The 17,203-nt window shown below is 35.2% G+C and overlaps 1 pseudogene; it reads right to left on the bottom strand.

Annotated features, from left to right (window-relative positions):
- Positions 1-1,727: 1,727 nt before the first annotated feature.
- LOC110694066 lies at positions 1,728-15,497 on the bottom strand (annotated as a pseudogene).
- Positions 15,498-17,203: the final 1,706 nt, after the last annotated feature.

A 17,203-nucleotide genomic window follows, 5' to 3' on the forward strand; every position in this document is an offset into this window, starting at 1 on the left:
AGTTGGGGGCAAACTGTTATGCCTAAATTTTCATCTCAGGTTCACTTGTTTGCAGGTTGCTAGGTTGTAGGTTACAGGTTGCTACGTGATCAGTTACCTGGTCCCAGGTATTAGGCAAAGTCAAACAAAAACCTTTCTAAGGAATATTCTAAGGGTATCCTTATTTGAACAAGTCAAGGGAGCTGCCATGAATAACGGAACCACGAAGCACCAGCACGCCGTTAATGAAGACCAATGAAAACTGCAATGGATAAGTCTTCAAGGATAAGGGCGAGGAAGTAGGAACTACCTCAACCCCCTAGCCTCGGATTCCATGGAATTCGGAATGAAGCCGTTGAAGTTCCTCAAGTTGTTTCTTATGATATAAATAGGAGAACAATCATTGTATCAAGGCATCCCAAATATCACTGCCTTATTACTCATAGAAATCAAGTATTTTTTAGCAATCCTAAGCATCGTTATTATCATATTGTAAATTTAAATTGTATCCGTTTTAACCTGTCAACCTAGTGGATTGGTGGAGGACTCATTGCCACCGCAGTTTTTACCCTTATTCCTGGGGTTTTTTGCGTCATCATCTCGTCTCTCTTCTCCCCTTTCCCTTTGCTCGTTCTTTGCATACCCCTTTATCTATTTCCTTGAACCTGCATTGCCATTCTCATTCAAATTGATCTAGATGTTATTTTGAACGTGGTCTTATCTGGCAATCAGATTTTGACCAAAACACCGTCACAAATCGAGAATCGATGTGAAAGAAGAGGTCCAAGGTAGCCAAGGTATGCACAGGTATATGTCGTGTTGGTATGAAGCGAAAGGATGACGCCTTCCAATCACCGATCCTCTCCGACTACCCTCAAAAAAAGGTTGTTAGTGTTGTTTGTAATTTTTTCAGTCCGGACCAATTTTTGAACACCCCTAGTAGTAACGAGTCTGGTCGCTAGAGAAGGCCAGACAACCTTTCTAGCTTAGTTTGTTTGTTCATTGTAACCACTGTCCAAAGAGGAAAAAAAAAAAAACTTAACTGAAAGAAGTTAGGAAGAATCTGAAGCAAATGTATTTGCATGAGAATGAGGTATTTGATCGTAAGAGATGGAGGAAAAAGAATTTTGTGGATAACTATACGGAATAATCACTTTTGGTTCATGTAGCCGACCCCACTTATGAGATTAAGACTTTAATTGGTTGATGGATCTAGTTTGTTCGGGTCAATTAATTCAAATTAAAATCAAGTCAAATCACTTCGGGTATCGAGTCAATTTTGGTCAATTCAATTTTGGGTATCAAGTCAATTTTGGGTCGCGTACAATTAAGTCCGGTCACTTTAGGTATCAAGACAAGGTCCGGTCAATTCTACTTCGAGTCGAGTTAGGTAGATACCAAGTCAATTTCAGGTCATCGTTTTCAAGTCACAAATTGGGGTAATCAGGTGCGGTTAGAGATTGATAGTAGTAGAAAAATAATAAGGTAGGGATGACATACTACATACCGTATGTGGTTCTCAAGTGGAGTGAATTTGGTTAAAAAAAATATTTCATTTTCTACTTATTTATATAACATTTGGGTGCAAGGTGCACCCAAGGGGATTTTCTACTTATTTGATATTTTTTTGCTCATTTTAAGAGGAAAAAGCTAGCCTTAGGTGCACCTACTTTATGTGCACCTTGGTGTATATAAAAGGTATTTCAAGAATGATGTAAAGGTAGGTTCCAAAAAAAGAAAGAATGATGTAAAGGTAAAGAGACAGTTATGAAACCACATACATTTTTTTGGTTCATGGTTTGTGCTAGCTTTTAAAGGCCGTCACAACACAACAGATTCAACGCCTTAAAAAATAACAGACAGCCAAGGAATAATCATCAAATTACTGATGAATTAGACCAACTACAGAACCTAATCACAGCAACATATTACCAAATACAAATGAACTCGAATACAATTACATTCTCTTCCCAAATTGGCAGGTCCATTCTTCCCATTAAGCATAGTAGCTTGTTAGCTGCAGATTCAAAGTCTGGATCGAAACCTGGTGACATCACGCAAGGCCTTCCAAAAGGCTCGCCAGGAAGTACTTGGTACTACGATCATTGGGGGAATCCGCAATTCTGAGTTTTGTCCCAGACAATTTTTTAAAATCCCTTTAATTAATCCGGAAAAAGTAGCCGAAAAAAAAGAGGATTTATCTATTCTGTCTAAAAAAAGCGGAGAATGTATATTTGGTTGAAACAATTCCCAAATAACTATTTTACGTCTTTGAACACGCATGGAACCTATGATTATTTCTCGACGAAAATCAGATTGTTGTGAATAACGTATCAAAGAAACTTCACCTGCTTGCTCAGATATATCCGCGGTATTTGACCTAAGAGTATAACATTCCCAAAAATATACCCACAAAAGTCTTTACCAAGAGGAGAGGAATTACAGGCTTTGTAGAAAAGGAAACCTCACGCAGGAACCAGTAATTTTGACATATAACGTGCAAGAAAATCTCTTGCAAAAATCAAGATACCGCTATCCACTCCTCAATGAAGAAAATGGAATGGATTGATGAATGAATGTCAATATACAGGGCCCTTATACTAAATCCATAGAGTAAACGCTTGAAACTAATTCTGATACCTCAAAACATCCAATTCGTAATCTGGAGACAAACATCAAGCACAACCTGAAAACATAAGTAATAGTTACCCAGCCAAGCAAAAAAGAAAACTATTATAAACCAAAGGGCTATTTTGCACATCGAGACCAAGACCTGCTACTTATTAAAGCTTCTACTCCAGTAAATGAGCAAAAACAGTTGCCCGGACAAGCCACCACCCCACCCCCTCCCCCCCCCCCCCCCCCCCCCCCCAAAAAAAAAAAAAAAAAAAAAAATCATAAACTTACAAGTTGGGATTATACATGGGTCTTCACTTTTTGGAAAGATGAGGTTTTACGGATTCCACTACCACCTGTTTAATAACAAAGAGAAATTCAAGATCAAATCATCCCACAGGTTTTATACTTTTATTATAACTACCAAAAGAAAACAGGCAACACTTCTCTTGGAGAGCTGATTTTTATTTCAAGGCCTCTTCCCTAGTTAATTGAGAACAATGAATTTACCCTTCCATCGTAGGACAAAGATGCAAAAATCAAGGGCTCCCTAGAACTCCAAGCAAGGCCTGAAAATGATTCCGGGTAACTAGATAGTAAAAAACAATGAAGAAAAATGAAGAAAAGGACAGAGCTGTCTCAAGATATACCATAAACACTGTCTTCGTAATCATTGTAAGAGTTCAGTAAAGGGTCTACACGCTTAGTTAGGGACTCCAACAAACTGCAACAACATCAAATTTAGGTGAATTACACTATTACAAAAGCAAAGTTATAGATTGGACTAAAATTTACAGTTCGTATAATAAGAATACCTTTCAGGTGATATATCCTCACTGCTTTGTGTAGGAGCTTGCCATAGGCTGACAGATGAATCTGTTCCAGCACTCTGCATGAGTGGCAGCTTTATCAATATTCTTATAGATGCAACTTTTTTCGTTGTATACCACAAAAAAATGGCTCGCTTAATAAATGTAAATATTTTAAGAAAAAGACTTTGGAGGAATGATTCAACCACAAATAACAATTCTGAACTCATTCTTCAGATAAGTGACTGTGACAGTGAGCATAGATGATTGATAAATTGCCATATGTTTTAAGCTCTAATTTCTGCCAATGGAAAGTAACCAACCTATTACTTCTATGGTTTGCATAACGTGAATTGCAGAATGGGGTGTGCTGATAAATGTACAATTTATATATAAAGGAAAGAGAGAGTACCAATATTAGACCATCATACTCAGGGTTAGACTTCACTGTCCATGTCCTGTCAGCAAAAGCACATGAAGCCGTATTAAGAGAGGTATAATTACAGGATAACTTTTACAAGCTACTAGTCAGTCAAAACAACAGAAAATGAATAAAAGAAAGCAAAGCATAGCAAATTACGAATGCCTAGGGAGATAAGTGGTCATATGAACATACTGGTATGCATTCTATTTGCAACCTAACATTTAAGGAAGTTAAGGCCCCGACCATGCAACAAGGGATAGCTGCTACAGTGCAATTACAGCTTTTTAAAGATGGTAGACAGGACCCTAAGTTTTACTCATCAAGTTCAGAAAATGGAAAGGTCAAATAGAGTCAGTTTCCGATTTAAACAAATTAATAAAAGCTCAACTTGACAAGGATAATAACAGCAGCACAACAACAACAAGAAGGAGAACAGCAAGTAGCTCATCATATCTTCTATTTATAAACAATATTAATATGGTCTTATGGCAATAACATGGTAAACAACAAACTGGATTTATGTTTAGCTTCTAATAGTATAAATTACATATCATCCAGTACACCACTTGACAAGAAGGAAGATAGCAGCAAGCTTTGCTTTCAAATATTGCCACACGAGCATTCTTACAAGTGATATGAATGGCTTTTCTGAAAAATTAATCGAAATTATAAATTAAGTGCAGGCAACTTGGAACTTATCCCTGTATTATTTCAGAATACATCTAAGATTCTATAATAATTAAAGCATCATTGCTCATCAACACAGACAACTATAGCCTTCAAGCATTCATAATTTATTTATACAGTCAATTACAGGCCTTACAGCAGATACAGCTCATGCACTAGGTATTGAAAGAACAATGGAGCCATTGCCCAAACAGACTACGCTCACCATACAACCACATTGTTAAAAATAAATAAAAGTCCACAGCTAATCAGAAAGAAAAAAAATGAAGCAGAGACAGCCTGCATTATTGTTGTGATCTTTTACCAGTGTGCATGGCCAGGAAGCTCGGTGATGGGAGCCTTTAACATCCTAAGATCCCAAATGCGTATTCCAGACTCATCCTCAGCAGTTACCTAATTGATAATGAACTAATTAACATCACGGCTCAGACTCTTAACATAAGCAATAAAAATAACAGCTTCAGCAACAAGATCAACAAAGTATATACTAATGCATTCAGGTGATCTTCTTGCAAGCTAATTTGTAGATAATAAGCTCACCTGAAGCTGTATATACTATAATAAGCTACTTTGTAGATACTAAGCTCGCCTGAAGCTGTATGTACTTCAAGTGAGCTTCTTGCAAGCTACTCTTCCTTTTACATATTTAGATAGCTTCCAAGATGAGAATTATAGCCTCAATTATGAGCAATAAATTTAAAGAGCTGAAGAGAAAATACTTAGCATCATTTTAAGACTGTAAACTGCCATTTTGAGAGGGTCAATACACTACCTAGGCTCAGAGTCTCAGATATGTATTTTATGAGATTCTAACAAAAGGTGCTAGACTGGACAATTCTTTAAATTTTTGGAAGTGGTGAGCTTGTCTTGATTTTGAGCACAAGTAGATGATGCACCTTCTGTTAGGATGAAAGTGTATCATCAACCAATTGTACAAAAGATTTATTACTTAACAGGAAACAAGTCAAATAACTGGCAATATAATGGTCATCAGTGTTCATTTCTTTTGTTTCTACATCTTTAGTTTTCACCACACATTGCACAGTTGCAAAAATTCAATATTTTTCATTTAATAAACTAGTTATTGCAACCATGCAAGACATGAAGTTCTTAGGCAACTCAGACATTTTGTATATATTAAAAAATTAGGACTCCTTTGTATTTTGTAACATCACATTTGTGAACCATAATTATTCATATAAGATAACTCTTATGATATTTACCTAAAAAGAGCTTATTATTTCCAACTTAACATTAAGAATCCAAGGGGTTGATCAAACCAGTTGTTACGTAGTAACATAATCAAAGCCTTATTCCCAAAAGGATGGGATTGGCAGCATGAAACAAAAAATCTATCTCATGTGGTCATCCACATAGATCCTCTCCTCTAGTTTTTATCCATTGTAACTTGATTTTGTGAACCCACATTCTTCATGTTATATTCAACTACATCCATCCAAGTCATTTTAAGCCTCCCTTGGCATTATCCCAACTATCTACCTTCCTTACCCTAGATTCACATCTCACATGCCTAAACCAACATTGTCAATTCCACTGAATCTTATCCTCAATATCTCCACAATTCTAACTTTCCTCCAAATATCTACATCTTTAATTTCATTTTTTAAAATGTTACCACTTCCCACACATCCATCTCCACTAAGAAATCTTTGTTATAGCTATCTTAATATGCTTTTTTTTTTTTTTTAAATGGCCAACATTCTTACCAGTATACTAGCTTTTTACTTTTAACCTCACTTTGAGCCCAATGTTACATGACATAAATCTATTCAATACGAGGTACAAAAACAAATATGCAAAGCCCTAAAAAATTATGAATTCGGTACAATTATGTACAAAATGAATAAGGAAATTTTTTAAAAAAATGTATGTGATTTCCTTTTGACCGATGAATGCTGAAATGTATTTATTTGAGTCAATGGGAGTTTTAAAAGATAAGCGAAATATTTGTGCCAAAATATGTTTTTTCCCTGTTTTAGTTAGGAAAGAAATCAATTGGATGCTAACATATGCAAAGCCATAACACAATTTTGAGCTTTAAGAAATCACTTGTCCTCATTAAATCCCCACTTGCCAACCCTTTTTTGATGAGTATAATGCAAAGAAGAGTAAAAGCCAGTGTCACTAGACAACAGCAAGTTTGCAACACCATTATCTTTCCTCCCCTCATTCTTTCTCCTCTCTGGCAAGCAGATTGTGGATTGAACTAAACCTAGACCTGAAATTTAGTTTGAGGGGCTGGTCCACCTGGTTGCCCCATCCAGCAACTTGGAATGGACCGGCATCTTTTCCTGGGTTGCATTTGTTCCGCTATTTGGGGACAAAGGATACAATTTGTGGTTCATGGTTCTGTTTGGCATTCCTAAGAATTATTGTGTGAGCCAAACGGACTAAATTATATGAGTTACATCCTAAAAATTATCTCCATTTCTTTGAAAAATCGATTGGTGGTATTTAAAACATTCACTAACGGGGAACTCCCAACCATATAATGTCACTACATCCTCACTTTGTCTCCTCCTAGTACTATATGATAGTCCATGCACTCAGCTTTACACCTATACAGGCTATACTTAGCCAAAACCCTCAAGATTCAAACTTTTACCTCTATCGCTTCAACTTAGCATTAACCAGCTCTAGCCTCATGTACCAATACAAACTCATTAACGAACAATAAATACAACTCTATCAAATCTTGAACAAACCATGTTACTTCGTACAAAATAAAAGGACTTGGTGTAAACCAATAATAATAGGAAAATTTCTTGTAACTCCACAAGTCCTGTCATTTGTTTCACGTCTTGGTACATATGCTTAAGTAGATTAATAAACTTACGCGGTATTCCCTTCTTTGTCATTGCCCACCAAAAAGCATCTCTCTTAGTACCTTGTCATATGCCTTCTATAAATCAATAAAAAAACTCTGTGCAAATCCATAAGACTGACTTTTCATTTTATTGAACCATGTACAAAATAATAACAGGTGTGTTTAATTAGATTATGAACAATGAAGGAATGATATTAAATTATAGGAAAAAAAATGTTTATATATATATATATATATATATATATATATATATATATATATATATATATATTATATATATATATATATATATATATATATATATATATATATATATTATATATATATATATCAATACAACTAATTAAGTAAAAAGGCATAATTTCTACCTCGTATTAGTGGTAGAAAACCAACTTTTTATTCTAAGAGTTTGCAAGTTCAAGTATTAATACGCTCTATTTCTTGAAGTTAAAAGAAGAAGTGTAGTGCCACGTGGAGGGAAGATGCCACATGGTAAAGTCTTGCTTAAGACAGCACCTTTTAACATAATGCATGAATTAGAGGTATGGATTCTCGATTTTCATAAACCTAAAATAAGTATATACTTTAGCCTTTTATATTCAGTATTCCTTTAGCAAACAGGTAATTTATTTCTTTTGCAAAAAAAGCAGCTTCATTTTATCCAAAGTCCTAACATTTTTTCTTCTCTAAAAACACGTTTCTCTTGCCCTTTGCAGAGTGCAAACCTTTATTTTATTTTATTTTTTATTCTCTTGCCACTATGACATAATCCAACTAGCAACTACAAAAACTACACCTCAATAAACAAATCTTCAATCCGATGTCTCCCTCATAGAGCAAGGGTTTCTGCATGTGACCTAAAATTTCCATGCATGGGCCTCAATGTAAAGGTGGCCCGGGAAGCGGAGGGCTCGTTTGGTAACATTCTCTTTTTTTAGTTATTAGTTTGTCAGAACTGAAGTATAATATTTGATTTGGTTGTCTAATTTTCCAAAACTAGCACAAAACAGCCCTTTATTTTTAGTACAGTACACATGACGAGTAAAGATCTAGTGGAGTTATTACTCACAAAACAGCCTTTTTTTTCTTCTCTCTCCACACTTGAATGACCCTTCACTCTCGTAAATTTAAATTGTCAATGGAGGGTCTCTTGCTCTCAATGTCGTTGGAGGTTGGTTTTTAACTTTAAAGGAGAGAGAAAGCTAGTGAGGGACAGGATAAGATGAGAATGAAAATTTTGAAGCATTGTTCTTCTTATTGTTAATTAACCACCCAATTTAATCACATGAAAACACAAAATTAAAATTCAAGAAGAGAGGAAAAAGGAATGGAGTGAGAAACAGATTGAGAAAAGTAGGAGAAGGAAAAAGGGTGCAGCACCAGATGAATATCTGAAAATGAAGGAGAAAGGAGAGAGGAAAGAGAAACCACTAAAAGTGATTTCTGTTTTTTCGCGTGGTTCTGCAAAAAATGGTTAAATTTGTAAAAGTTATTTTTTAAACATTCTTGGCGAACAGGTTTCAACTTTTAAAACATTCTTGGCAAACAGGTTTTTGTTTTGTTTTGGAAATCCTCTCTCTCTCTCTCTCTCTCTCTCTCTCTCTCTCTCTCTCTCTCTCTCTCTCTCCTCTCTCTCTCTCTCTCTCTCTTATATATATATATATAATAAATATCAATATCATCCACTACCACTTTGACGGACGGGGCCATGGAAATCTATAAAGAAAAACACATGTTTGGGGATGAAATTTCATTACCATGGGCATCATGAGCAGGGGACTTTTCTTATAATATTAAGTACAAATTCACAGCTGATTCAACCATATATTACCACCTTTGAAAGGAGCCGGTAATTTAAGAGAGAAAATAGAATTTTGAGTTCTCTAATTGCTCAGGGAATCCTCTCCCTTAACTACAGTACTGATATGTCAATAGCATCTAAAAACTATTATCCAATTTACAAGTCCTAAAATACTGTGATTTTATATTAGGAATTAAATTGTCCAGACATTCTTTCATATAGTCTAAAGGTATTAGCTATCTTTCCTGGTCCCAATGCCGCATCATTTCTTCCACCTTCACGTCAAAAAATAAAACCTTTTCTTCTAATAGGTAAACCGCCAGCACTTATACGTCAATAGCATTAAAAAAAAATAGTATACATCCTACATGCCCTAGTATACTGTGATTTCATGTTAAACTGTCTTTGATATTCACTGTAACAGATTCTATCAATGAATCTGGGAGAAATCATGACCATCAAAAGGCTTCCATGCACCGTCAACTGTTAAAGAATATCTCGTCCAGAGCTGTTGTCTGAACTTTTTTCACACAAGTTGAAATTATGCAAGTGTTGTTCAGCAATTGGGAACTTATGCGCAATCGGTGTGATTGGATAACAATACAGAAAAATCTTCACCAGACCCATATTTTCTGATATACTCCTCTGCCCACAATTATTTTCCGGTAAGGCTTTGTCACACATATTAAGAAATCTAGTTGACATGGCCATAAAGTGGTTAAATGTTTACAAAAAAAAAAATTAAGTGTGGATAAAGAGGGAAACCCTAGAGTTGGAATTGTGAGAAAAAATGCTAATATGACGGAGAAACAAAAAGTAGTAAGAATAAAGACCCAAAACGTGTGGTGTAGGAAATTTTCCTATCAAAACAGATGATAGGAAGATAATTTTGGGACATCTAAAAGAGTATACATGAAGATAATTATTAACTGAGAAAGTAATTCAAATATGTGATGGGCACAGGTCTTTCTTTAGTTTATTTACGAAACTTTTGGATGGAAACTACAATCAGCACTATACTAAAAGCGTTAGCAATAAAGGTTGGAGCTACGACCTTCATTAAGCTAAATAAGCAACTTACCAGAATATTGCTCTTTTTGGCATCATAATCCACATTGCGGGCATGCACTTGCTCAATTGTGTTATTCATCCTGAAGAAAATAGAAATTTTTAGTCCAACAGCACGTAAACACAGCATGTCGCAGGGAACATATGTTCAGCTAGCAGGAGGCCAAGCTGCCATTGTACAAACATAACTGCCATCAAAAGAAACCTAATTACACATTGAAAAGCAGCTGATGTAATAATATCATTATCTCTAAATAGATGGAAGGCCCCTTAACTGGCATCAAAAGAAACCTAATTACATGAACATGGTCTCTACATAGAACCTTTTCGAGAAAGGCCCATAGACTGTCAATCAAATATAATTTAAAGCCTTGATAGGTTAGATGCCACAAATAAAACAAAGTGGTCAAATAATTGACTTAATGGAGAGAATTATACATATAAAGTAAACAAATCAGTATCAAATAAATCCGGAAAAATGAATCCTTCAGGCTTCAGTAATGTCTGCTGGAAGGTATTTACTTCCTCCAGTCCAAAACAAGTGTCCATGTACTACCTATACTAATTTCGAGACAAACATTGACAAAGAGGAGAAAGTATCAACGGTGAGAGCAAGTATCAGAACATACTTCATTGTCCGTAAATCCCAGAGCTGGATTGCTGATTCACTAGTTAATGTAACAGAATTCACATCATGAGGATCCCATGCTCCACCAGTTAGGTAATGAAGCACACCAGCTGATTCTTGTGACTGTACCTAGAAAACACAGGAACATTCAAATAAAGAATCAGATGATGTTGAATTGAAAGCAGGCACATTTGCATGAGATATAACACATTATAAAGACATAAATACGAATTGATTAGCAAAAATGAAGCCCAATGCAGACGAAAATACAGGTATGGTAGACTCATTAACCTTTTGCAGCCTCTGTAACCATAAATATGTCAAACTCGCAAGCATTTTCTTTCCCCTTGTGCATTTTCAATTTTTACAACAAATCAACAATTACCCAAAATGAATGCCATGTGTGAAGGGGTTGTCGAGGTCACTGAGTATGTTTTTTTATTCTACCTAGCACATAGTGGTAATCCTAGTTACAATGGTCCTAAAGAATTAATTTTATCAGAGAAAACGATGAAGAGGATAACATTGTTTATTTGGGAAAAGGAGCAAATAAGGGTAAATAATATAAAGACATCGATATAATACAAGCAAATTTATACAAGTAATTGTAGCATTAGTTGTACTAAAAGTAGGTCAAAGTTATTGTTAAAAAAAAAGTAGGTCAAAGTTATGCTCTAAAGTTACTCAAATTTTATATCTGTTCGGGGAATCAGACACATATGTGTTAACTAAGATTTGATCACCCAGAGAAAAAGTGACAGATAAGGATTTTCTTTTATATGTGAAGTAACAATTTAATATATAAGTGGAGGAAAATTAAAGGATGATATGATGCTGAAGACAAACAATGTTGCAAAATTTGAAAAGTCATTTAGATACATGAATGGATTGGATACAGGCCCTGATAGCTATAGTTGCTGACTGAGAAAACATAGTGGGAAAACTCAAGAAGTGGAATGAAGTAATGGCCAAGTTTGGAGCCCCTTTTGACTAAAACCAGAACCACTTTCATTCTACAGTCGTGAACCCGTCACCAAGTGAATAAATATGGATTAATTATCTCAAGCTTAGAAAGAGACATCTTTCATTAAACTGGTAACTCGTTTAAGGTACTTTATCATTAGGCTATTTCATGGTCTTGAACTCATGATAAATAGACCAACTCTGCATATTCACCACTTACTTCTATTTTGTCCATTCTTTGATCATTTTTAGGCTTCATCATAATTAGTGCATATTGGGAAGATTAGTAGAACACTTAGAAAAGTTTATTGCAAATGATAAAAGTAATATTAGACCATATGTCCATAATAGAAAAGCATAGAGGAAGGTGGTTTAGTATTATCTTACAATTGTAAGCTGATAGAAATAAATTTGCAGCAAGGACAGGTTAAAGACACATCAGAAAATGCTGTAGGAAGCAGGAGCACTTTCACACCTCAAACAGACAAATTATAAAAGTCCTTCTAACATCTGAAGAGCTCAGCTTTTAAAAAATTCAATACAAGTAGCCAAGTCACTTCTCCAGGCAATGTAAGACGAAACTCAGAGGAAATGGGAAACTACCACAATCTTTCTGTTATATACAGGTACAGCTCAATTATGAAGTAGGGCACAAAAATTATATCAAGGACATTCAAGGTTTTATGCTTGTTGCAAATACTACATCACAACTTTATACTTCTCAACTATTTTTCATTGCAAATTACCTCAATTTCTAAATAAGTAAGTTGAGAGACCAAAAGAAGTAAGAATTTCATATTTCAAAAAATTCCAGTCCACGACCTTTACCTCAGGAAATAGGACCCACAAAGTGAAAACAAAATATACCCTTCTCTACTCTCCTATTAATCATGTCCATCAAAGGGGGAAGGGGCCATTGTGGGCTTAGCTTTATTATAAACATATACATCTCCAATTTTTAGGGACCCAAATTTTTTACATGAAACCGAACTTCACTGAGAGAGGATCCAAATACCTGAGCGGTCTTCTTTGAAGAATCCAAACTCCACAAGAATAGATTCTGCTCATCAATGCTAATTAATTTATCATGCTTCCTGTAGGCCACCAAAGAACACTGCAGAATAGACACATTAAATAACTATAGCATTCAAGAATGCTAAAACTGACAAGTAAAAAATAAGAACCCAAACAGCACATTCCACAAATTTTCGATTAGTCAGCAAACTGCTGCAGAAGGCCATGTGCCAGACAGTATAAGTATAATGTCTAACAAAATCCAGGAAAATTTTACAGTAAAAATTAAGGACCTGATCAGAAACAGAAAGAAGGGGAAACAAGAAATTGAAGGATCCAATCTAGATAGCAGAAAACCACACAAAACAAGGAGACCAGTCTCCTCTTGTGCTTGAAGTAAATGGGCTGATTGTCGAATGCAAGAGAGTAATGGATATTGAATAATGCTTGTTATAAAACTCCCCCTCAATACTTCTTAATACAATAACCAATGCCAATTGTTTGCGCTTAAGCCTAACATTAACCTATCAGTCAGTCTCTAACACTCCGAATTCCAAAACTTAGCCGTAAATCTCCAAACCTGAGAGAAAATCCTAATATTCTTAAATGAGAAAGCGATGGCTGAGCATCTTTTATGCATCAGTAAATGGCATAGTTCCTACTTTCTAAAATTCTTATTTCATCTTTCTTTTCTTCAACTCGATAGCAAATCTTTAATGACAGACAGAGAATCATAAAGTTACACTTGGAGGTGATAGCATAGCTAAAATTTAAAAGGGATCACCCATGTACAGAGTAGAAGGAAAGGATCAGATAAGTCTCAGCACCAAAATTCACATGTAATGAAAAAAAGGTTAGTAGCCAGTGAACTAACTAAAAAAGTAAAGTCAACATGATGACTAAGATCCCTGACTGAGTACGAAGCAAACAAATCAGAACATTCTCCCAAAACTGTATAACTGAAAGCTCACCCTTTAATTTTACTACTGTGTGCATCAAGAGCAGCAATCCTTTCCAACTGAGGCGAATTTAACTGGCCATACAATTCAGGAATCTGCCATATGGCTGCTCCATATGATTCACCTTTATATAATGGGAAAAATGGTAAGTAACAAGATGGAAAATTTAGAGGGAAAAAGAAAATTTCGTAACTTGGTCACGGGTATTTGTTATAATCATTAGCGAGAAGAATCCAATTCTCCCACCATTAAAATTTAAAAGCCGAATAATGCAATCTTTATATTACATAAATTACATATGTCTGGGACAGAAGGACATGTTATTATGAAGTTCATGTTAGAAGAAAATTCCAATCAAACGGAAATCTTCTCATCATTAAGGTTATTATTTAAAGTTTTTCTGGTCTCCTTGGTTTGGATCATGGTTTGAATCTTCTATTGTACAGCAACATGAAAGAACCTTAGATATTGGTGAACGAACAGATATGTGCATGGAATAAAAATATGAGCATAGATAGTAGATAAACCAAACAGATTAAGTTGTCATAGTTTGTTCGGAAAAACTGGAGCTGTCTTGCTGATGGTTAATGCAGGTATGCATTAAACAGGCAACATCATCATTACAACGTACCTTAGTTGAACAAAAACGTGTTTGACTAATTGACTCTCTGCATTTCACTTTCTTTTTTTTTGACGGGTGATCTTAACACTTTGAAACTGGAAATTTTGAAATTAGTCAGAAATTTTTTTCAATAAGATGCAATCATCAGGAGATGCTTATATCTAATTTTGTAAGTATGCCCCAATGCATTCCTAGGAAACACCTTGCAATTTCTCCAATAAAAGAATATCTTGACACAAACGGTATTCCTTTTCCCTCCTTCACCGGCCCACATTAAATGACATTTCAAGTTCTGAATTCAAATAAAAATGAAAATACACATGAACCAAGTGAAAAATAGTTTCGACAAATGACAATCACAAACAATCACATTCCAATATATCAACAAATGTGCACAAAGACATCAACTAAAGTAGCATTTTCTACAAGTCTAACTACAATAAATAAATCGAAACGCAAAGAAAATATAATAATCAATGCATTACCATTGAAAAAGACGGTAGAGAAAATACGCTGATCAAAAGGACAAGAAGCAAGGTCCCAGATCTCATTTGGGTGAGAGAACAATCCTTCACATACAAGCTCAGTTCCACCATTAGAAAGACGAATCAAATGCACCTAATCCCCAAAAATATCACCCAAATTTCAGAATTCCTAAAAGCTCACATATATTTCATAAATTCAAAAATTATTAAAATCAATCGACAAAACACGAAATTAGTTCATGAAATTCACCTCATTTTCTTCTTTAAGAGATAGAGTACCGGCGATGAAGCTGGTGTGATCCGTATCCGCCTTAACATCGGCAATGCACCTTGCCTGTATGATCAAAAAAAATTGGAATCGATTAATCAAACAAGTATATAAGAGCATAAAATTGGGGGAAAATTGTTGGTGATGAACAAGATAGAGCTGAAATTAGGGTTAGGGTTAGAGATAAACCTGATACTTAAGACCATAACCAATGCCAGTTGATCCACCCTGCATTTCTTGATTAAACGATCAAAGTGATGAATTTGCCGGGAAGATCACCAGATTTTCACTTTTCTATAATCGCTTACAACTTACTAGTTACTAGTTTACTACTAGTAAGAATTCGGGGTACATAATTGGAGGGCTGCCCAATTTCTATCGAGGGGCAAATTGGTAAATGCACGCTAATTATACTCTTATCTCATCTCTTAGAGCATGTTTGGTTGGAGGTTTTTTTTTTTTTTTTTATTGGAAACGGATTCAAATAAACCAATACCATTACCAAGTGTTTGGTTGGAAGGTTTGAATAACAATTACCATTACCTAAGGAAAACCAGGTAATAGTTTCCACCAATTGTTACCTCTCTAAAGCCTAAGGTAACAATTACCTTTACTCTCCTCAAACAAAAATAAAGGAAGATAGGTTTAAGTGATTCTAGTCCATGATTAAACCAAAAAATGAAAAGGTAAGAGTTAAATGATTCATTTCCTCCCTTTTATTTGTTTTCTTTCAACTCCATTTCCATTAGTCAAACCAAACGCCCCCTTAGTCTCTTACTTATAGGTTCGGTTGTCTACTACTAAGGGTAAGAATATGAGAGTGAGGGATAGTTCAAGTGGTTAGAGCTCCCCTTTTAGTTTCAAAAGATCCGAAGATGAGTCTAGGGTGAGTGTTTTGGAATAAATTATTTTAATTTTGTAGAGTCTGAAGATAAGTTTGGATTCTCAAACGAAATCATCTACAAACTCTTTATTTGAAAAGCAAACCTACATAAACAATCAAAATAAAGACAAATGAAAGTGGTCTATTTTAGTCAAACTAAGGGGTCGTTTGGTTGGATAATTTGGAATGGATTGTAATGGAGTTAGCATACATTTCATCTATTTTTTTTGTTTGGTTGAGGTTTTTAGTGATGGAATCTCATACTGTAACACCCCAATAATTCTCTCTTCCAAACCTGTATTAACCTGTAATAACTTGTGGTAACCTGTAAATACTTTTAATAACCTGTGAGAGAATTACTGGTGTGCTACAGCCACGTGTTAAAACGTTAAGGCTAGTTTCAAAAATCAGCAGCGGAAAACTAATTTAGTTTTAAAAGAAAACGTAAGTTTCAAAACTAATAATCAAAACCAATTTAGACTTACAAGTTGGAACCATAACGGCCTTTATCCAAACCCAGTAAAATAGAAAGTAAATGGAATTAAAACCAAAATAAAATTCGATTTATGATATAAAAATAAGCTAAGTGAATAACCAACGCTCCACTCAAATCCCATCACCCTGATGCAAATCAGTTTATGCAAAAACCTGTGGTTAATCTGCTCCCCAATTTTACAAGTGTAAGAATTGGATCATTACAGGGTCATTGAAGGCAAAGGCCATGACCAAGAGGAACACACAAAAGCACGTCATCAGCAACGCTGAGTACATACAAGCTACGAAACACAGTAAAGAGCCTTAGCATGATACTAACAAGCATTCCATACACTCAATATAACCATTGACTCGAACACATGATTCAATTGTTACTTATTACAAGGTTTTTATTTAAGTAGCATTGACCACTTCATTAATTGATTGGATTAAGCAATAGACCGGGTTGTCCCCCTGTGCTCCATTCCGAAACATTAAATAAGAAAACCCTATGCCTCCTTTCGGAAGACATTAATAAACATCTAATGGCAGACGGGCGCGACTCCGTGGCCATAGCTAGTATGAGATCTCATCTAACTCATTATAATTTTAAGAGAATTTAAAACAAGAGAGTCGTAGATCAGACGGCCTCTGAAAAGTACACGGCTAATACCC

This window comes from Chenopodium quinoa, unplaced genomic scaffold, assembly GCF_001683475.1.
Source record: "Chenopodium quinoa cultivar QQ74 unplaced genomic scaffold, ASM168347v1, whole genome shotgun sequence".
Taxonomy (NCBI): Eukaryota; Viridiplantae; Streptophyta; class Magnoliopsida; order Caryophyllales; family Amaranthaceae; genus Chenopodium; species Chenopodium quinoa.